At 44.4% G+C, this 23,602-nt stretch overlaps 1 protein-coding gene across 2 annotated transcripts in view; it reads left to right on the top strand.

Annotated features, from left to right (window-relative positions):
• Nucleotides 1–23,602, top strand: part of TAGAP (T cell activation RhoGTPase activating protein) — a 54,600-nt gene that overhangs the window by 21,542 nt on the left and 9,456 nt on the right. The window lies entirely within an intron of this gene.

Here is a 23,602-nt window from a genome sequence, read left to right as displayed (position 1 = left end):
GGCCCCGTGGTGGCCCTGGCTTGCAGCCTCCCAGAAACCCATCAATGAGCATCCATCTCCTCTTGGCTAACAGCAGTAACCCTACTTCTACACAAGAAAATGTGTACACTGGTTGTGTCTCACAAATATCAAGTCAAATGGATTTTTTAACTTATGCTTCTCTTTTCTTCATATAATATCTCTAAAAATAACCCCTGAAACCCCCCTACCTTAAAAGTTTTTGAAAAATAACAAAAAAACCCAAGAAACTCTCCAGTCAGTTATAAACAGACGATGGGAAAATCCTCCACTTGACTAATTGTAGTACTGTGACCAGGCTTCGTCTCTGGGGATTTCTCAAAGTTCAACTTCTGCACGAGTGAGCTAACAGCCAAACCGAAAGTGAAAACCAGGCTCTGCTTGGAACCCTGCTGAGCCAGGCACAGGTGAGCGGGGTAAATCTGCGACTCCGCATTTACTGACATACACCAAACAAAACAAACAGGTCTTTTTGGTGCTGGCTTTAAGAAAAAATGAAGAAAAAAGAACAGCTTCTCAAAATCTCATTTTTGGCAGGCTGCTGGGGATTTGCGGCACACGAAATTGACTCACATTTCAAATAGTTTGTTTTCCACTGAGGAAACCTTACTTTTTTCAGTGAAAGCATTTTGTATTCAGTTAAACTTTTCATGATGCAGAAGTCATTTCCAAACCAGTTTCAGTCTTCCCTTCATTTTGCAAAGAGATGAATCTAACCTATTTTTTCCTCAGCATTTTTACCACTTTGACCCTGATGGGGGCTCACCATGGAGCTGGCTGGGGGGAGCAGCACAGTCAAGCAGCCGCAGCTGCCCCATCAGCACCCTGCTCACTAACCCGGACCCTGCAAGTGGGCATGTCGCTGTCCCCATCCTCACCCAAGGGAAATCTACCCGCATCCTAACTTCAGAGAGCCTGCTCATGGCAGACCTCTCTAGGCTATTATGTTTAGGTTATAAAAATATTTCCCAGGAAAGTGGTAGCAGGTTCTTAATTTGAAAAGGATTACCAGGCCCCTTCAAACTGATAACTGTCTCCTCGCATCGACCCCAGTTACCTGCTGTGTGCAGGCTATAACCTGCTCACAGAGAAACCTGGTCCCTCTTTCACCCGTAGTGCTCTGATTTGGCTGAGTCCCAGGCACTGCGCTATAATAAGGAAGGTTAATAATAATCATGCTAATGGCTAGATCAACAACATCAGAGTTAATCAAGCGTGCCCACCCTCGGACCCCAAACCCAGCCTCTCTATATATAACATAGTGACACAGTAACTCTCCTTATCAAAACAGTCAATTGTTTATCTAGCATTTAAGCATTCATCACTGGTTTTCAAATCAGCCATCTGATGTTTCCGGATTTATGTATGAAAGGTGCAAGCTTTCGCTTCAGGCGAGTGACTTGCACAAAGCCTGTGCTCACCTTGAGGAAGTCATCAATATCCACCACTCTTGCACACTGGTGTTCAGCCACGGGCAGCTCTCCTCTTCCAGCTCTACTTTACTATTTGGACTTCTCCATTCAGATCCTGGTAATACGGTCTCTGGTTCAGTGGCTATCTAATGAGCAGATCCTTCAAAACAAATGGAGGTGAGAGAGCCAGCAGCTCTGCTTATTTTAAAGAAACTTTGAAATGTAATCATTCAGGAGGATACTAAAGGCAGAAAGGGAATTTCCCTGGACAGGCTTGGTCTGAGGGGGGCTGCTAGCACAGCTACAGGGAAGTCCATAGCACAGAGAAAGTTAGGTCCAACCTTTTAGCAGATTTCATTGCTTCACAGATCATAAATGTTCCCCTGGACTCTGCTGGGTAAAGGGCTCATTTCAGGGTCCCAGCTCTATCTTTTTGCAAGCTTTGCAGCTAGAGAAAAATGAAGGAGGCTAGGCACTCTGAGGGGAGCCAGGCTTCTTAAGCCCTTTATCCTCACAAAAAATGCATCAGGAGTTGAGTAGACTGTGTAGGCCATTATTCAGAAAATGCTGCCACTCTAAACAGGTGCCAGCTGGATGTGTTGCAAACTAATATGTAAATAGAGGTGGCTAGTGAGTTTTAGCAAAGTATTTGCCCAGTGGACCAGGACAGCTCTTTTGTAGCAATATAAGGAAAGGTCTTCTGAACCCTAGGAGACACAGAATGGGTTTTGAATTATGATGATCCCTCGTATCTGGTGTTTGGTTTTTGGTTGGGTTTTGGGATTGTTTTTCTTCCCCTGCACCTGCTCTGTATGCATGCATCTAAACTCTGTGTGGCTCATACATCGAGTAAAAATTATCACGTCCTCCTTCTGCATCCCATCCAGATAATTAAGCCAGGGATTTCGAAACACACCACAAATCAGACTAATTTTCCTTTTCCTTACAGCACTGGAGGAAGGGACTCTGTGCTTCAGGGCCCAAAGGATTTGTGTTTGTTCTTAGAAAGACCCTCTCCTCAGGTAAAATTGTCAGCCTAAGCTCTAAATCCTGTGGGGAGAAAAACTACCAGATTTTCTGAAAGAGTCTTAAACCGCAAACACCCCTGGACAACATTTCTCTTCACACAGGCAAAACATAGAGCCTGTGCACAGGTCAGCCAGCCCACCACACTTCGTTGACTTTTCCCTTGCCTCCTACATTCAAACAAGTTGGTGCTTCTTCATAAAGCCCACACTTCTTAAATTACTCAGGGGAGGAACTTAATTTATCAGTCTGAAGGGCTGGGAAATAACAGAGGCTACACCTTCTGATTCAGCCTCAACTGCAATATTTGCCTTACTAATGGACAAAGTGTATATTGTGTTTCCCATCAATGCTATTCATTTCTGCTGAGAAGTGACTTATCAGAGAGAGCTGACTGAAAAAGAACAGAAAGATCTAAATGTATTCCTATCTAATGTCTTCTCACAGTCAGTTCAGATGTCATTTTTCATTTCCATTGTTTGGGGTAACTGAAAAAATTTCAGTTATAGTATTAGATACACTTCCAATCAGAAATCCCCCTAGACAATACTTATAAGCAGAATTCTTAAAATTGATTTGCAATGTCACTTTTGCAATATGACGATATGGGTTTGGGCTTTTTTGTTGGTTTTTTTTTTTCTGCTGAGAAGCATAAGGAAGAGCAACAGTCTTTCTTCGTTCTTTGGGGTGGTTTTTTTTGTTTGGGGTTTTTTTTCATTTTTGGCAGTTGTAAATATATACATCTTCATCTACCTTCTTGCAGCAGATAGCATTAAAAAAGCATAATTTTGAGGAGCCTTCAAGGAAAAAAAGAGTAATTAAATCCAGAATTTTTACTATAAGCCCATTCAAGCATTTTTTGTCTTGCTTATATTGCGTGAAAAGGCTAAAGCAATAGCAGAACACATTAATTCACTTTGTTAGTCATTCTTTAACATGACTGTATGCTGCTTTATAGAGAACAACCAAGATAAGGGTCTCTCTGGACGTGACTCAGAGAACTGGGTGATGCGAAAAGCATAGGCTCTTGCAGAGAGGAAGGCTCTCCTGCCTTCCAGGACAGCAAGCTCAGAGTCCTGCTGCCATGACTGAACGCAAAAAGGCAGCATATGTGTCACAGCTTGCATGGATTAGACAAACATTTGTTAATTTATTCTATTTTGGGGGTAGAAGATGCCCCAGAAGAATGCTCTGGGGCCCTACCAGCAATCTTTCCTTTGAACACTGTGCTCTTCTGCCCATGGGGGCAGAAACTGATATATGGGTCAAACTGAAATGATTACCAGTGTATTATCATTTCTACTTGTTTTAGGCAGACAGTGTCTAATGAAATAAGAACCTAAATCAGCCTTCTCCTATGCTCTTTTGTCAAGAATAAATAAAATTAATAAGCTAGGGACTTGGAAGAAAAAGCTTCTTATAAAGGCATAAGAATTGCAACTATTTCTGAAGCAAGTAGCATCATTTGCCATTAGAGATAGAAAGCTGGGATGGGTGGAGCACCAGCCTGATCCAACTTGCTAATTCCTACATTCCTATGTCTTATGTACGCCTTTTTCCCCAATGAGATGGCTCAAGCTGAAAATTCAGCTGTGTTCAAGGCTTCCATGAGCTGATGAGTATTTGGATACAGAAGTTAGCTCTGGTCACCTGTAGGGACTTCCCACCACCACACGTCTTCACAGATCTTGGTTTCAATTGCAACTACAAGCAGAAGTTCTAGAATAGCACAGGAAAGGATATTCCCCAAATTGTTTCTAAAATTGGGCAGTAGAAGAAAGCTGGTAAGACCTACAGAGCTAATAAAAATGTTAGCCTCATTCACAAGGCATGTGTTCTTGTTGAGTGCTCCTGCCACCCAGACTTTTGGTCTTCCCCATCCTTGAGTATATTTTAAATATAATGTAAGCGGACTATGCTTGGCTGTTCAGAGAACCACAAACCATCAGAATCAGCCCATACTGCAGAAGGCTTCAGGTTGTTCGAATGTGTTTCTTGGGGATTAGCTCTGTAGACGCCTTAACACAATCAGCATGGAGAAAGGTCAGGGTAGTCCCCTTAAATTGATACTGTATGGCTCAGAACTGTTATGGATGTGAATTATAAATACAGTCTGCAAATCTACCCTGGATGTCTGTATTTTTCTTCCAAGTAAAAATGACAGAATTGTGTAACTATGCAGTTATTGGGACGGATCCTGTTGTCTTTTCTTTACACAATGCATTTTTATAAGGAGACTAAGACGATAATATTCAGGTAGCTCTGTTTTAGGCCAGCCTCCCCAAACATTCAAGTTTTCTTGTTCAATTTGGAACAACTAGATGGAATAAAAATAGCTTGTTTCATGACATATGGTCACCCACTCCAAAAGCAGAATCCTGCTTTATCACCATCAGCTCAGAGCAGTGGCTGGGAGGTTGTCTGTTACAGTGGCTCTGTACCCAGTGTCATCTGATATCCCTGGAAGACCTTCCCAACGCTGTGAGGACCATCTGCACTGATTTCAGCTCCTTCTCAGCACAGAGTGCATAGGCTGAGAGCAGGTGGTGTCTGGAGAACCAGTTAGAGCTCCCTCACCTTCCTCCTGGCCCTGGGGTTTGGGGTCTGGCTGCAACAGCTTCCACATTAAAAAATACTTGCAAGAGACACTTAGTCCTGTTAAGTTTCATACTGTTTGGCTGACCTCCTCCACTCTGCCTCCGAGGGTGTCTCTGTCATGAGACCCCATGCTAAGATGCTCCATACAGCAGAGACAAGAAGCATGGAGATGTCTGGGAGCTGGCTGGCAGTAGTTCCAGGGACCAACCAGGGCTTGAGGAGACCTGGAGAAGAGTAAGGCCACCTCAGGCATGTCTTTTTCTCACCTTGCAAAGCCCATCTTCTCCACCTCTTTGTCCTGAAGGTGGGGAGGATGTCAGAGGTGCTGCTGTCCTAGCCTTGCAACCAAGGATCTCATCTGAGGGGACACTGAGGTACCTCAGGAACATGGGAAGACAAAGTGCCCCAGTGACTTGGACTGATAAATGTAAATGAAGTTCAGCGTATTTCAAGTGCAACCTGCATGAGCTTCAGCGGTATGTCACAGAAAGGAAGAGGTTTTTTTATTTGGGCTGATAGATACAGGTTTTATCATGTGTGTTCTGATTTCTGAAGGTCTTCAAGGGCTTGAAGTTGTCTGTGAAATGTTAAAACCCTCAAGTGAAAAATGTAAAAAATAGCTTGAAGTCACACAAAGGTGGTGTTGACAAATAACTGTTTCTCAGGCATCCAAGAGAAGAGATTTTTGACTCAGTTTGGGCTAGCTGAATGCTAGTTGATGAAGCATGAATGTGACAACTGTAGACTTTTTTCTGTCTTACCAGATAATCTGAAACCCCATCTCTGGCCTTTTTCAAATATGCTGTGGTTTGTAATCACTAAGTAGTCTGTCAGCTGCTGTGAGGACAACAAGCAATGGTCATCTCAGCACTGGGGGAAGACCCTGTGTGGCAATGATGACCAACATGCCCCAGATAATGGAGAATTCTGGTCATGGGAATGAGCAATTCAGCAAATTTCTCAAAGAGCAAAAGGCACATAGTGGCTTTCAAAAGAATAACACAAGCCAAGCTAGGTCACTTGACTGGCAGCAAAATGAAGAGCTCATTTAAAAGAAATCAGGCATATCTGAGCTTTCATGCTTGCACAACAAGCCACTAGGCACTGAGGCAAGACACCGACCAGCTGCCACGGATCATATGATGCCATTGGTCACATGAACCAGCTTTGCAGAGAAAATCTCTCTGATGAGCCAGATTACATAGTTACTCAGCAGATTAGCTGCCCTGGCCCTTGCAAAAAGTTACCTGTCTTTCACATTTTGTAGCATTATGTATTCTTAAACACTTGTTCTCAAGAGTCCTTAGCAGGGTTAAAGAGAGAGACAAAGGCCCCCAGTCTCCATGAGGTGATAGCGGGTAGACTTTTACCTTTTCATACTCCAGTGTAGATTGTTGCAAGTCTAAAAATTATTATACCTTGTCAGATTAAAAGCACTGGTTTTCCCTGCTTTCTTGTTTAGTTCAGCACAAGGAAGTAGACTCTGCTCCTAGTTTATCAGCCTTCCACATGCAAACAAGAAGTGTGACACCTCAGAACCTGCCAATTTCTCTCCGAGGAGGAGGGCATGAAGAAATGTCACCAGCAATTGCTTTCTGAATGCACAGTGGGCTGGAACGTCCTCTCACTGGCACTGCTATTGTGCAGTCTTTGGAGGAGACCCTTGCTGACATGTGCAATCACGACTGAAGATCTGTCTCTTTTATTCCTTTTTTGCCTTTCTGCCTTCTGCTTAGTCAAACTGGAGGCATAAATCCAACTGCTGTCTGGGCCTGGGAGCATTTTGCACTCACCATGCCCTGGGCAAAGCAGGGGAGAACCCAGCTTAGAGCATCCCCAGTGGCATGATGGGAGCCTAAAGCAGATATTACAAAACTGTCAGGAAAAATCAGATGTAGGAATCCCAAGCTTCTTTGTCATAAGGGGGGCATCAGAGTGGTACAGACCCATGCTGCTGAAGGGAACCTTGAGATGCTCTTCAGTGCATAAAAGAGCAGCGTAAGAGCTACTGCTGGGGAGAACAGTTTAAGAGCAAGGTGCTACTGTTATTATGTGAGCAGTACAGGTGGAAGGAAAGTGGTGGTGTTATTTCCTAAGAGCTGCACAAGGAGAATGTCTGTCTTTATCAGGAACTGAAAGAAGCACTTTTCTATAGAGAAGTGCAAGAAGAAGTTTTTATTCTGTCTCATTTTATTTCTCCATCTGGAAAATAGGCTTCCTCCAGTTTTCCTCTTAGACTGAAGGAAGTGTGCTACCATTCCTGTTGTGTGCTACTGTGTATGTACTATGCACTTACCACATGTTTATGTGTTGTGGGAAATACTGAACATCTGAGCCTATGGTTTAAGCCCCTTTACAGTCAACGGGAAGAAGGAGGCAGTTCCAGATGCAGAAGCCCTCTGAGCTGTGTTAGGTTCCTACTGTAGGACAGGATTCCTCCCCAGGTAGACATGCCTTGTTGTCTCTCTGGACTATAGAGAGAGTCTAGATGACTAACCTGGAGGTAGATGTGTCAGTTTAGACAGAGAAAATAGCCAGTGGATGTTATGCCCACTACCTTTTGCACTGACAGGGAAGGTCTCATCCGTTCCTCATGACACTCCATGGGACTGGCTGTGTTCACTCAGTCTCAGCCTTTGGCTGCATCCTCTTTCAGTGAAAGCTGTTACTTTTTGCTGTTTGAACAGCACCTTGAGCAATGAAGGTCAGTCCCTGCTCCTTCAGTGAACCCTCAATGTTGCCACACACAAAACCAATTATAATCATCATCACCAAAAATGAAAGTATGTTTGTCTCATGCTTCTGTCATTTCAGTGTTGAGATAACAATGGTAGTATAAATGGCAGGATGGAGGGGAAGAAGAGATACATGTCATAGGTCAGAAAACATGGCAGTGCCAGTCAGCATGTCTTCTCAGCAGTGACTGCTGCTGATTTCTGCCATCCAAGACTCCCAGAGATGGTTCCCATGGTTGCGCTAAGAAGGCAGCCTAGAAGTGAGTCCCTGCTGCTCCCCTCTGCAGCTGTGGCACAACCTTCTGCCTGAAGCACAGCTGGGTCTTGGTGAGCTGTGGCTTGTGTGCAGTGAGAAGGCAGCATCAATGTGTGAAGAAGAGCAGGAGTTATTCAGCTTCAGATGCAGCAGATCTTTTTCTGGCCCACCAACTTCCCTCTTGGCACTTTCTGGTGAATTTTGGTGACATTTCACACAGCTGTGCTGGGTTGTATGTATGTATGGTTGTATGTTCATCTCCCAGCCAATCATCTGGGCTGCCTCAGGCTTGTGTCAGAATCTCGGAAGAGAAAGTAGAGGCACCACTTTGTATTTAGACCACATATTTTGAATCGCTCCTTTCCCCTTTGTGAACAGGCCATGCAGCAACACCATAACAGTGAGGCCAGGTTTGCAGGAGGGAGCGTACTGAGAGGTGTGCACGTGTAGACTGCTGGAACAAGAAGAGCAGATGTGCAGGGATGCATCTTTTGTGTACTCCTACCAAATGGAAAGTGGTCACTCTTGGTCACAGAAGACCACAAATTTACTTTCACCTAAGAGTCATCTAAAACCAATTAAACACCAGCCAGCACCATTCCTCTTCGCAATCCTGAACTGCAGGCCATGACAACTCTGGAAGGCAGGACTACCTATATAAAATCTGGAGAACCACTGAGTTCTTTTTATTTCATGACAGGCCTCACCAGTAAGTGGCAGTTATACAAGACGTAGAGATCCAGGATTGAAAGGGGTGACCGTAAAGACTTCTTCTGGCTTCATACATCTTTGTGTCAGACAAGCCTTTAGTCATTTTATATTCCTCTGCTCTTTATCTGCCAAAGGAGTACAGGAACATTGCCTTTGTTGCACCACATCTCCTTTGTCCATTGCAACTTGCATATTACTGGGGCCAATGGCAGCCCTCAGTAATGGAGAGGTCCTTTTTGGGCAGGTCCTTTTGGTACTACTGGGCATGGCCCTGGTCCTGGCCTCCAACCTCCTTTCCTGTATGATCAGGGAGATGATGCCCTGCACTGTTTCTGCTCCCCGTTTGCGTTTGAACACACAGGGAAAACAAGGCATCTCCCTCCTTTGAGGCACCATGAGATCAGGGGTAAAGGGCACCTCAAGCCTTCACCTACCCTTTAGCCAGCAGCAGGCTGAGGACACTCTGTGAAATGATCTATGGCTGTCAGAGCAGGACCCAGATGATGAATTTGCTTGATGGCAAAACTTTTCAGTGACAGAAAATAATGGTACAGGATAGGGCCAGGTGCTGCCGTGTCAGATCCTGTTACCAACCTTGCACTGTCTCTGCCAGAGCTAATAGAGGAGCATGCTGATTTGGAAAAGCCCATGTCACCTCCCTCGGACATTGCCATGACCACTCTGAGGAACAATCCTAACATTGCAGCCCCAGCAGGCATTATATTGGTATGGAGAGACTCCAGAATGTAAGCAGCCTTACATTCAGCAGAAGTAAGAATGGGAAAATGGAAAGGGAAAAGCTGGTCTCATGGATTTCCCATGTAGGAGCAAAGCTCCTTCATCCTAGGGTGGGACTGGGCTGGCGCAGGCACACGCATCACCAATGGTGCTCCAGGAGAAACCTACGGTCTGTGCTCAGAGCTGAAGGGCAGGTGGGATTTAGGCTTGCTAGCCCTTGGTGTCTGGCATCCAAACCCAATCCTCCCTGGCCTCCTTAGCCCCTCTTCTGTGAGGAATTCCTGATCTCTTCAGGTATGGGATGACAAGCTGGGTGAGAAGCACTTTACCTATCCCATTCAAAGTTTCTGAGTCTTACAAATTTTAAGAAAAAAAATCTGTTCAGATTGCATAAAACTCCAGTTTCCTGGGGCGCTTCCCATGAAACTGAGAGGGAACATTAAAGAGCTACACCGAAATAAACAGCAGTGGGGAAATCAGGCTAGACAGACACCTAATGTCAGTCACAGACCTACTACTATTGGGCCATTTTCCTGTCTTTTGTTGCAAACTAGTAAAACAAAAGTTAAATTCAGTGGGTGGATTTCAATTGCAACATGATGTCAGTTTAGGGATATGGTGAGCCTCTGAGAAAAACATCTCCATAAACTGCAGAAGTGACTGCCATTCTGCCCCTCTTGTGAAACATATTCCAGGAAATCATGAAGGAAATAATTTGGCTAGTGAGGAATCCATTTCCAGGAAAAAAAACCCTCAGGCTGGATGGGCCAAAGAGAAGAGAAACTGAGCAGTGTGGAGGGGAAACATAATCACAGAAAACTGTGTGGTAGCTGTGTACCTCAATGCAGAAATAAAAATGTGCTAGGAAACATCACATGGTTTGTGATGAGATGTATTCAAAAATTTTGAACTAAGAAATATAAGAATATTATTTACATTTATCTTAAGACTACTCCTTATGCATTCATTTCAAATGCAAAATGAGACGGGGATCTTACAGAAAACCCACCTGTGTAGTCATGACCAGAGACATTACAAGAGCACACGGAGACAAGGCAGCCCATGCAGCCATAAAGTGGACACTTCCCAATCACTTCCCAGTTTGACTTGTCAATCAGGATCAAGATCACTTTCTTCAACGTAATTTCCCAGGTCTTTATTAGAGGGAAACAAGAGTCACCTTATTGCTTTGTTGTGCAGGCACATGCATCCTTTCAATTCAGATTTTGTTGTTTGTGAGCTTGAGTCAGCAAGTTGGGGCTCCCAAGCCCCTGGCAAGGAGAATTAGCTATGTTTATAAATCTGAATGGAAGAAAAGTGACAACCCAGCTTAAGCCAAGTCCAGGGAGATGTCCATAACTGGACAGCATTCCCACCAAAGTCATAGATTCTCATTCCCCTTCTGTTTGGGATAAAAGTTTCCACAAACAGGAGACAAAAAAAGCAACAGTGCGCATTAATAAAGGCAGCCTACAGATACGGTTCAGGAGACGCTTCTGCTCCCTGTCCTTCTTGTTCAGAGCAAGCACGATGCATAGCTTTTTCTCACTAACATCAGGTGGCTCTACAGACACCCTGCAGACCCTTTCCAGCCAGTCTTCCCTCTTGACAGTCTCTACTGTGGCTTTGGATCTGTCTCCCAAAGGCACAGCAAATGGAAAAACAGATGTAAACAGCTGAGCAGCTGGAGGGCAGGTTCTTTCTGCTTGTCACTTTTCATGCCTACCTTTCACAGGGGTCTCTGATTCCCATGCTACCACTGTCCTTGACTACAGGCACTGCTCTTGATGGGTAACTGGGGGGTGATCAGAGCTGCTTGCTCCTCACTAAGCACTCTTTCATCTACCCGACTTGTGCATATTGTTATATGTAACTTTCACTAGTATCTGCATTTCTTACTCCACCTCACCATCAGACCATGGTTTGAAAAGAGAAAATGAGAGAGAAGCCAAATGTCCTTGCCACAAGCCCTACTACTATGCACCAGCTGAGGGTCTTGAATCCTTTGTCATTGTAAAGGTTGAGTCAAAAAACAAGTCACGGTGGCTTGCACCAAGTGAGGGCTGCTATTTCAAAGCTAAGGATGCATATTTGCATCTGAGGAGTCAGCCAGCTCCTCACCCAGCATCTCTTGTCAACTGGTGCCTCCCCATCTCAGTGGGGCCAGGAGCAATTTGTGCTGCAGTTCAGGTGGAAGCTGTTCAACTGACTAAACCATCTCCCATCTCCCCACTCAGCTGCAGCTGTTTTGACAGTTGTCAGATGTTCTCAGCACGGCTGCTGCTGCTGTTGCTAGATTGGTATTGATGGGAACTTGGCCTTCAATATTCCTGCATTTAGTCATTATTTGGACAGGCCAACAAAGTGTTTCCAAGGCAACCCAAGCTTCGGAAGGTCTTTGACAATGTTTGGTACTTTCTACCTCTCCAAAAGATGAATGGACTTCAACAAAATAATGCAAAACTATTTCTATAACTCTGTAGTTTTCCACATGCTGAACAGCAAAGACACTGAGAAGGTTTGTGGGTCCCTCAGATGAAAGCTTGTAAGATTCATATACAGAAAAAATAGGGATCACAATCAATCCCCCCCTTAAAACACCTTTCTGAAGAGGGCTACAGTCATCAGGTACATTGAAGATTTGTCACTACCTGCTCCCAAGTCAAAGTGTACGTATTTTCTGAGGTGTTCAGAGAAGTGTGAGTGGATGCTCACTCTCCTGCAGGGCAGCTGGTTATTAGGAGTCAGGTTAGGCAGCAGCAATGGGGTGAGGCCCAGTGGTGACTGGGGAGTCTGTAGTACAAATCAAGTATTACATGTGCAAGTGCTGTTATGCGTAATCAGCCAACACAATAGGATGGTTTCTCGTTTTCTCTACACTTTTGTTTTTGTTGCATATTTTGTGGGCAGATCCAAACAGCTCCTGAATTCCCACAAGACCTTAGCAGGATCTGTATGTTACACTTTGCGTTGTAACACTACTTATTAAAGAAAATGGTACCTTCCTCATTTTCCTGTGGTCATACATATCACTTTTAGTGCATCAAGTTTCTGGAGAAGGAGTGAATTCTGCTTGTGCACAAGATTATTAGCATGTCAAAGTCCTCTTAAAGGTTTATATGATGTGCCACCATGGTGGAGGTGTGCCAAAAGATGTCAGTGATCCAGTGCCTTCTTACAGTAAAGGAAATTACACTAAAGGAAACATCTCACTGTGGCCCCATAAGTTAGTCCAAGGCAGAGTTCATTCAGAGAAGAGTTCCACTACAGACACAATGAAATCTCTTCATTCATAAGATTTTGGCTGGTAGTAGATCTTTGAATCATACTAATTTTTTTAGAGATGAGCCATTGACTAACACTTGTTTCAAGCACCATTTGGAGCAATTAATCTCTGAATCCAAGCTTTGCAGCATTCCTGTGCAATATTTCTGTGACAACTAAAATCACAACCTGGATGCTGATCCCTGCCTCTTTTCTCTCTGTGTCCCAGACCTGGTATTCCAGGCAAGCACCCTGATATTAAATCCATCTTCTGTAATTATCAGATGCAGTCTAAGTCATGCTTTTGCCATCTGTGTTCTGTAGAAAAGATTTGGGGTATGCATCATCTAGACTCTCTGTACCTCCATTCACTGGTACTGAAAATAAAAGGGATCACAATGAAAAGCACTGCCCAAGCACAAGTTAGTTTTCTCTCAGCCATGCTCAGTGCACAGTGGTCGTGAAGAAAAGCAGACCCAAATGAGTTACACTGCACACGGCCAGAGCCTGCCCACCCTCTCCCTGCCACTGATCTCATCCAGAATCTGCCAAGGCAGTTATGTTCCCAACTCCTGTTTAAAATCAGGGTCGGTAGGTGACTAAAAAGGCGATAGGTCCCTAAGTATCTTTGAGGATCTAGTCCTTGACTCCACTTCCTCACCAGAGCCCTCAGTGGTAACTTCCCAGCTCAACGTTCCCCACAGCCGCCAAGGTCAGCTCCAGCCTCCTCCCACCGAGACAGCACAGAAGTCACGAACAAAGGAGATAAAATCCCAGAAGTGGGCAAAGGCTGTTTCCACCCTTTCTTCTCTTCTAAGGAACAGAAGCTGGAGTGGTACCTTGACCATAGAAAGTAGAGCCCTCATACACATGTATCATTGTGAAAGAGCCTGTGGTTTCTAATGGAAATTCCCTATTTGGAGGACAGAAATTTTCACTAAAAGTGATAGAATATTTCATGACAGCAGGCTTTTATAGGTGTCCTGTCATAAAGGCACAATCCAACACCAAAAGCCTGGGATTTTTTCCCATTCTTGTCATTTATCTCAGTTTAACTTTGAACACCACCTTAAATCAGAATGGTGGCATTTTATACCAGGGGTGCACGGAAAGCCACGCTGCAGGAGCTTATCTATGAAGCCTATCGATTTTCAGTTACACCTACATGGATACAGAAACAGCCACACAAAACACTGCAAGGGAAAGCATTTTTGGCGGGAAAATTCGTTCTGCAAAACTAGTGGTATCTTATGCACTGAGAAAAAGAGAACCAACAAAAACTGCATTTTGAGGAACTAAAACTAGGATCTACTAAGCAGTAATAAAGAAGGAAAAAACGAGAAGGAAGAGAAAAAAAACAACTACAGTGTCTGACCGTAATTTCCTTTTGGAGGATTACCTCTTTGTAAGAAATTAAGCAACTACTTTCAAGTTGATGAAAGTTGTTTTGTTTTGTTTTGTTTTCAATCAATACAACATAATTCAGCATTTAGAAACTAATCTGTAAAATACAGGCATCTTTTTTCCTTAGTGTCATTAAAATCACTTTATCTACATAGAATACTGGCCAAACCCCAGCCAAAATTCTCCAAGGTATGCTAAGCAAAAATCACTGGTTGACCAAAGAGAGGATGTTGGTCCCATTTGTTATTGGATTCTTCCCCCACTGTTAAAAACAAGTAATCTTTGGGGTATAAAATGGGCCTTTGTCTCTTGACCAGGTACCCCAGTGTCCTGAAAATGGAAGAGGGGAATTCCAAGCTCTGAAGTGATACATGAGCCCAAATGCCATTGATTTCCATTTGTTTATGATGAAAGTAGAGGAAAGGGACAAACCTATTAATTATAAGGATAAAGCAGTGATTTCTGTCTTGGTACCAAATTTATCCAGTTCACATTCCAGCTCATCGTGTTCAGCTAAGTATTTGTCTATGCTCTTTGCTGAAAAGTGATGAACTGAATCAAATGCTTTGATACACTCTGAACATCTCAGTGTTTACGCAGATGGTGTCACACTGGTGTAAAGGGATGCTCTCTGGCTTGTTGTTAGGCTATAGAGCAAGAAGTCTACCTCCATACACATATCCCTGTAGTCACCATCCCAGCATTTTTTTAGAAGATTAAATATGAAGTTTACAAAAATTGATAGCTACTGCTTACCTTCAGCACTTCTTGTATGTTGAATATAAAAGAAGTTCTTGTATATTCTGACAGACCTCCAAACATGTATTTGATGACAGAGGCACACCTTGGCACAGGCCTTGCTGATAGAATGGGCTGTCCATCTAACCACCTTCCACTCTCCATTTCCTTATCTTTGTAGCTCAAACCTCAAACACAGTGACCGAAGCTTTATCTGATAATCTGAATATGCTGTTCTGGGAACAGTGGAACCAACCATGTAAGGTTTCCTGCAGGTTTGCATCCTTTGTGATCTGGTTCACCTCCCTGCAAAGACCTTGATCTCTACACCACAGCTAGCCCAGAGCTGCGGGCACAGCGACTGAGTGGCCATGATGCACATGCTGATTAGCCACCCAAAATTGTTTAATGACAGTTTCTTAGAGAAAAAATCCCCACCATCCACTAATTTCCAAAATGCTTGTAGGAAATTCACTGGCTTGGGGAAGAGCTGCTCACTTGCCTGTTGTGACTGAAATTAATGTAGAGACTAAAAGTTACTGGGGGTGATAGAGGAGTGAAAAACACCTGGGAAAAAAGTGCAGTCATATATGCCTTGCCTGTGAGACTAGGAGCCCAAGATTAAGGGCATACAAAGGACTAAATCCAGTTAAGTCTGGTAAAAGTTCTGCATGGCTGAAGATGAAGAATTTGGCATAGGAAAGTAAAAATCAGAGGACAAAGAATATTGCGTGCGAGAAGTTAAGACACTAGTGTCTTAGAGGGGATAGTTGTTGGCTTGGGGTTTCTGAGTAGCTGCCACTGAGGCCCCCCAACGCCATGCAGAATTATACCCCTTTTGCTAAGGGGTCTTGCAAACTTTCGTGCTAAGAGCCTCCATAGGAGCTGGAAGGTACAGAGTGGTTGCAATGCCTGCAGTGCCACGTGGCCCTTCCCAAGCTTACTTTGAAGGAAGTAGCTCCTCATGTAGACGTTGTGTGACACTATATCCTGCTATCTGCCTGATGTTTAAAGCATAGCCTCTGCTGTGACCGTGCTGGAGTCCCCAGGTCAGATTCCTTCTCAGAGGTCAGGCAAAGGGAGGGGAGTTCATGCTCAGAAACATTTTTATTACAGACTCTAGATAAAATGGTTAGTTCAGGTACCATACTGAATGGTTATTTCATAGTGACATTGTCATATTTCCTCCTGACGATAAGCTGCCTGCTTAAAATAAATGAGTATTTGATCTGGCCAGAAGGTGACTGTCGCATTTCAATGCGGTAAGTAGAACTGCAAAGACCTCAAGGGACACAAGTAACGCCCAGAAAATAACACATTGTCCTCACAGATGATGCAGTTAAAATGCCTTCATTTGTCAAAGATTTGCCACTAAGGCTAAAATGAAGGTCTTCTCTTTGCTGCATGGCACATAGGAGGCAGAAGAGGCAACAGCTGCCAAACTCTTTACTGGGTTCTCCTGTATGTACCACTTTTCATCAAAAGATATCAAAGCACCTTATGCAGTGCAGTGACCTTTTATTTGTGGCACATTATTCATGGGAAATTGAGGAAGAAAGAAGGCAAGCTACCTTTCAGATGTTATGTGGAAAATCAAAGGGCAAAACAAAGCATCTCCTGGAGTTCACCCACAAAACCCCAGCACAAAGATGCAATTACAGTTTTTGGTTAGTCTGAAAATTCTCTAATAGGGGGATCACTGAGCACTGTAGGTTTGATGAGTAAGCCTGTTCAATTGTTAAAGTAACGACTTTTTCCATGCTTGTGACATTCATTAGAATTTTTCCTCTAAGGTCAGTACAGAATTATTATCTGCACTGTTTATTCATGTCAGTCTCACAGTTATGACAAGTTTACATTGCAGCACAGTTGTGTCCAAAGAAAACTGCGGGAACACTTGGTTCTGGAAGCAAGGAGAAATGTTGCAGGGAGGAGGGACAACCCCTGGGACATAACGCAGGCCTCTCAAACTCCTCTTCTAGCAAATCTGGCTCTCCTAAAATAGCACAGACAGGAGTCAATTACAGTGATATGTTGTATTTCAGGGCCTGAGTTTAGCAAATGTTTTTACTGAGTATAGCATTGGAGGTGACTAACTTAGAGCTATAATAATTCCAGGGGGTCACGTTTGAAAGATGCACTCTGGGGATCTGCAATGCAGTAAGAATAGGCACTTTGCCTTGTTACCTACCAAATGGAAGTAGGACTCCCTCACAAATGTACCAGCATCTTAGGTTTGGCATAACTTACAGAATGATGAGTGTTCATTTTTGGGCCCTGAATACTAAGTTCAGTTAAGTTACCCAAGGACAGGATCGGTTCACAGTGTTGCACAAGCCATACTAAGACTCTATAGCAACATGGTCTTTGATTTACACAAATGTTACAGCAGTTGCTGGGCTGTACATCTTTTGGCTTAGCATTTTTATATCTTATGGTGCCCAAAGGTAAGAGAATTCAGTCTGTCTTTGACAAGACCCTTCTTCAGGTACTTCTAGGGTGCCTATCTTACCTTAACAAGTAACAGTGTAACTGATTAATGTATCTAGTAAAACTCAGAGCACTTTTTCTCAACTGGTCCATAGATCGAAGACTGGCATTTCCCTTCAGACCTAAGGAAGGGGTTTGCACCTATATCAGTTGGCCTGGTTAAAGATATATCCTCCCCTTGCAAACTTTCTTGCTAATACTAAATAAGGCAGTTCAAGACTAAGACCACACACAGCGACTGTTTTCCGAGAGAAAAATCCCAAAGAAACATACTCATCTGATAAATGGGAGAAAAGGTAAAGCACAAACAAACCTTTAAAAGGAAGTGGAGAGGGAGAACAAAATCTTCTATTCAAGCCTCAGCCACTGCTGAACAGGGAAATGGACATGGTGGCACGCAGGTACCTTCTCTGTGTACCCCTCACTGTTACCTCTGTGCAGTGACTACAGGTCTGAAAGCAAAGGCAGGGTTCAGAGCAGGCATACATGAGTGGAATAAACAAATGCAGCCATAACAGCACCTGGTCTGCATGGCAGCAGCAGTAATTAATGGTCAAATTTGCAGGAATGCAGTCCTGAACAGAACAGCCTGGCCTTCAAGCTGAGCCCTCTCCAGCAATAAGCTGATATAGCTGAACTCAATCTCAAAAGTATTTTTTCTTCCCCTCACCCCACTCTCACTAGCAGGCGATCCCAAGTCCTGCTTGCTCTGGAGGGTGGGAGTTCCCCTCTTATTCCCAGCCTGAAAGAGTCACTGTGCTTTTGCAAATGTGGAGGGAAGGACCTGGCTGCCCTGGTTCCAGGTGGGCAGCCCTCGCCACCCGCCAGCTGTGCTGGTCGGTGGGTCGGTGCTGGGACCCAAGGCTGGCTTGCCCTGACCCACGGCAGCTGTGGCGCAGAGCACCTCCACCCTCCGTGTGTCCCCTCTGCGACAGTAGCAACAGTCCCGTTTGCCCAGAGACCTCGTGGTGCCCTGCGGCAGGAGAAGCATTTGCTTTCTGAAATCCTCATAAGGTAGTCCCGCTTTAAAACGGGATAGCAGTACCAAAGTGGAGAGTTTATATAAAACACTAATACAGCAGCTGTTGCTAATAGCAACAATATGGCAATCACCAGCTAATATGGAGATGTTTGTTTTGAATTTATCATCTTGATTTTGATGGGTGGCCAAAACTTTGCAGAAGAACATTTTATTTTGCTTTGTGTGGATGTATATGCACAAGGACAGAGGGCATGACAGCAAATAACTCTTCCAAAGCACAGGGTCCAATGTGCTCAGGGGATTTTAACCGCAGCCAGTAGAGTTGTGCTTGAAAAGATTGGCCTTGCCTGACATTGCTTTTGCCTGGAGGATGGAGTCCAGGTGTGTGGTTATAAATGTTCCCATTCATTGTTAATGTAGTGGTGAAGAGGGCCTGGTTACTGGCAGTTCTACTTATTACTTAGGAAGCAGGTACAACACAGAAATGACAAACTCACAAGGGCATTGCTATGATGAAGAGTTTGGGGCTATTCCCATCATACCACTGGGGCTCAGAGGAGGCCAGCTGGAGGTGAAGGATGGGGAAATTCTGGTTGTTCCTCCTGGGTATCTACAGTGACAGCTGTGATCATGGCCACGAGCACTTGCTGTGCCTGGATCAACTCCTGTTCTACCAGGGGAGTTGTAAGGTCGTGCCACTCCTGATCCTGGCTCTCTTTTCTAGTTTTTGTATCACTGGGACACATACAAAATGAAACCCACAATTACACTCAGGCCAAGTTTTCTTGGTCTCATTCCAGACTGGCTCCTAGGCCACTGGCAGTCAGCAGATCTTTTGTGTGAAAGTGAGATGACTTATGCCTGAAAATCACAGGCAAGTTAGAATTCGGTGTGAAATCCAGGTTACCTGTGGTTTCCACTGAGTCTCATTTTGAGATCTGAGATTGTTTTGATGCTGAAATTCAAAACAAAACACAAGGTGCAGAAGCAGGAGAAATACAAGCCTACATCAACAAAAATTGAAAACATTTGTATTAATCCTGAAAAGCAAAATCAAGATTCACACCTCTCTGGATTCAGTAAGAAATATGATCTTTGAGAGCAAATGAACTTGGTAGAAAAGCACCATCTCAGTTTCTGATTTGCAAATGAACATAAAGAAGCAAAATAAGTGAGAAACCTGGTGGCGTAACAAAAAAGTGAGTAGCATCTCACTTTTCAATACATTTTGAGTACCTTCAACCAGAAATCTTGAAAAGGATAGAATTCAGACTTAATTACACATATTCTCTATTATTCTCTATTATTATTCTCTATTATTGTTGCAAGGGAGCAACATTTTAGATCTGCATCTGCTGGGCAGATCTGATTAGATCTGATGGGCAACTTCAACTCCCAGACTCCTTCATGCTGGCCACCTTGGGGAGCCCAGGGAATGAGTGATTCCTAAGCGCAGCCAAGATACAACAGAAAGCTGAATTCAGACACGACTGAACACCAACCAGCACAGGCTCTTTGGAAAAGTGGTCGACATATGCCTGCCCTTCATAGCTGAAAAAAACCCATTGGAACCAGTCAGCTGATGACTGGTAAAAAATTTTAGAGCTGCCAACTTAGTCTTGGGGGGAGCACCCATGAAAGATTGAACAAACCATCCTGCAAAGCAAATACAACCAAAAGGCTGTCATGGGAAGGGCACAGAACACACCTTGGGCTGTTCTTACAATATTTTTGATTTGTAACTTTTTCCTGTGCAATAGTCACCCAGTGTGTAGAAGAGTGGTGCAATCTACCTCACGTTGCAATCTAACCTTGATGTCTGATTAAGGGTAAAAATAGCAGAGCAGAGCCGGGAGAAATCGCCAGTGGGTTTCACTTTCCAAAGGCAGGGTTAGCATGAGCCCAGGTCCCACATGACTAAAACTGTAGGAGTTCAGCACCAGCTGGGTTGATGGATCTCGGTCTGAACTGTTACAGGTAGGGGGTAGGGAATGGCCTGATTAAAGCTCAGGCCACCCTCATTTCTGTGATGAAACCCTGAACCGTGCCTGTGCAATCTGCAGCACACTCTGGAAAGTGGTAGGAAATTAGAGCTGCCTTCAGAAGACAGGTAGAACTGTGACCTATTTTCAGCAACCCACACACCACTCTGTTCTTTGAGTCCACGGACAGATCGTGCAGGGCTTTTCTTTCCAAAAAAACTCAACCCAGCAACTCTCTGACTTTGGCATAATTGCTTTCCTTATTTTGGTAAATGTTCCTATCGTCCCCCGGGAGACCACAATCGTGCCAGTAGAGACAAGACTGGAATACAACCCCTTTTCCACACAGAGAGGCAGTGGTGCAGAACTCAGCTCTTTCTGCTCTATATGGGCTTGAAAGAGTCACTGCTCCAGACGTGTCCTGCTGTACCCTTCTCACAGCTATGCTCCTGCTCCTTCCTTGCTGGTATGACAACAGGCTGAAGACAGGTTTCAGGATTCATTCACACCCTCCCCCATTTTTAAGAGCCATCATGTCAAACATTTGTGAAAGTAGCGTTGAAATAAACAATGCTGTGGCTGGGATTTTCCCATTTGTGGTTTGATAAGGAGAGAAGAAAAACAGACACTTTCCAGCCACAGCAGATTTGTGCTTTTCTTCTTGTGCTTACTATCAGTTCCTGATTCCTTTCTCTTCCCAGCTGATGCTGCCCCTTCATTGGTACTGTCTGTGGTGCTTCACTGAACTACAGTGTAAAGGGAGAGAGAAGAAAAGAGGAGAAAACGCCTAACTTGACTATAGCTCACACAAAGGGGAAAAATCACCATTTAGTCTGTGTTGGCAGAAAGTGCTGTATAAGCCTTCTCTCAAAAACCTGGCTGGACAAGATGGACTTGAGAGTGGACCACAAATGCAGCCGTGGCCTGGGGGAGGAGAGGGGCTGCCTGGGCCCAGGGGGAAGCACAGGCCTCAATCTGATGTCCTGGCTTCTACAAGGAAAATGCTTCACACCTCGAGGAACAAAGCCAGTCCCAAGAGGCCTGGATTTACCCAGGATCTGCTGCTCTGCCGGACCTGCCCGCTCCTGCTTTCCCTCCAGTGAATGCAAAGCACCTGAGCAGAACTGGGGAAGCAACCTGATGTACAGGAGGGGAAGAGCTCATACACAAGCTAGTTCTACAAAACCCTTACAAGTCCACCCCCTCTTCCACACCCTGATCTCTGTGTAAACGTCCCCGTGTCTTTGAAGGAGAGTGCATTAATTTATTCAGGGATGGTGTGGGAGAAACACATCTCCTTGAAAACGGCCCCAGGTGTGCCCAAGCCATCTGCTATCTACCCCGCCTGCCCTAGGGCAACTGCTGTGGTACAAACCTTACATTGTACTGTACACTGTGGTTCTGAAAAGCCATTGTACTCTAATGCATCGTGGTATAAGGTCTGTACCAAACTGAGGGGCAGACCATAGCAAAGGCTCTGAGTCTGCAAAGCAGAGCTGGGTGGCAGAGAAGGAATTGGTCTCTTAAAGGAGAGAAGCTGTTCATGTAAGGGACCTTCATTTGTAAATACCCCATACGGCAGGCCTTTTCTGTTAACATTCATGCAGACACCAGCTTTGCGAGCTATATCTATGTTACCCTTTACACACTGGCCGTGGAAGCTGTGAAGCTGCTTTGGCTGGCAGGTGAGAGGGCAGCTCATGCTGTGCTGGTCCTCCTGTCTTCACCCACCCAGTGCAGCAGATCTTGTGACCTTGGGATCCTGCACGCAGCCCTGCAGTGCTCAACAGGAGCCAGCACATGTTTGCTAACTGCTTTTTACAAATACAGCCAAGCTTCATCTGTGCGACCATACAATTACTCCACCAAACCATAGCTTTTTAGGATGTCTGTTATTCAGACAGGGCATGTTTGTCCTAATGAAATAACCTGCTTTTTGTGATACACAAATTGTTTGTGATACACACCATACAAGAGCTATCAAAAATGAATGCTATCATAAGGGTAAAAAAAAACCCTGAATTGCTTTCCATATGGGCAGGCAGGCCTATACACATACCTTCCACATTCAATGGCCATTATATCCCCAGAACTGTTAATAGATGGGAACTAATTAGACAGCAATACAGCAGCATGCACCAACAGACAGTCTGGTGATGTGCTGTTGATGCACCACCCATTACTGTTTGTTTTCCTCCAGGGAAATTCAAAGCATTATGCTCTGTGTACAGCTGTGCCCTGTTTGTAATCTAAGCTTCTGGCCTGGCTAATCACCACCTATTAAACTCCCATTTTCTGCACGAGTAGCACATTTTCCAGATCAAACACCATGTCTTAATCGCGCAACAGGCTGAGCTCAGAAATACGTCTGTGTAGGGTGCTGGAAGTGAGAGCAAGGCAGAACTGAATTGCATAGGTCCCTTAAGCCTCCAAGATACTTAACAGACAGATATGTTTAGATACACATTTAAAAGATGTACCGAAAAATAGATACCCCTTGTCCCAGAAATCCCGCTGGGACTATCAGCAGGGGTGCTGGAGCTGCCAGCAAGCCTTGGAAGAAATTCTCAGAAGAACAAGATGCAGGATGACAATATTTCTGCAAAAACGTGCATCAACCCATGGAATTTAGTAGAGAAATGACAGATGTCACGGGACGGCTAATTAACAAAAAATCAGTTACACCAGTGAGTAAAAGATCAGTGTTAAATGCACAGGCCTGCAGAGTAATTGATTTAGATTCCTGTAAGCTTCAGCCCTAAACAAGTCTACAAGCTGGTTTCTCTACAGAAGCATGGAAGTGATGGGCCTCAGGAGAACTTGAAAGGCCATCTACATCATCTTCCCCTGCAAATGCAGGGCAGCTCTCCTTTTGCCCTTCTGGGCACATCTCTGTCTAACCAAAAGTGAATTTTGCACCTTGGATTTCTGCCAGAGTCAAGCTGAGACCGCCTGTCTCTTTTGCATGACAACTGGGGTCAGTACTACAGGGGCCAGGACTGAAATGGTTAAGCAAAGAACGGCTTTCAGGGTGAATTCAACAGCGGATGTAGCCATGACATAAATCTGCAAAGAGCCGTGCTACAACACAGCCTCGTCCCCTGCATGCAGGAAACGGAGCATCCACCAGGGGAGGAGCATCCACTGGGGGAAGCAGCAGAGACCACAGTTTTACAAGCGTGCTATCCACCTAAATACACCGATGAAATATTCCTGACCCTTTGGCTCTCAGCCTTAGGCCCTCTTTT

This window comes from Phalacrocorax aristotelis, chromosome 3 (genome assembly GCF_949628215.1).
Source record: "Phalacrocorax aristotelis chromosome 3, bGulAri2.1, whole genome shotgun sequence".
In the NCBI taxonomy this organism is placed as follows: Eukaryota; Metazoa; Chordata; class Aves; order Suliformes; family Phalacrocoracidae; genus Phalacrocorax; species Phalacrocorax aristotelis.
Note: the sequence above shows the minus strand (reverse complement) of the source record. Positions and strands in the feature narration are given on the sequence as shown.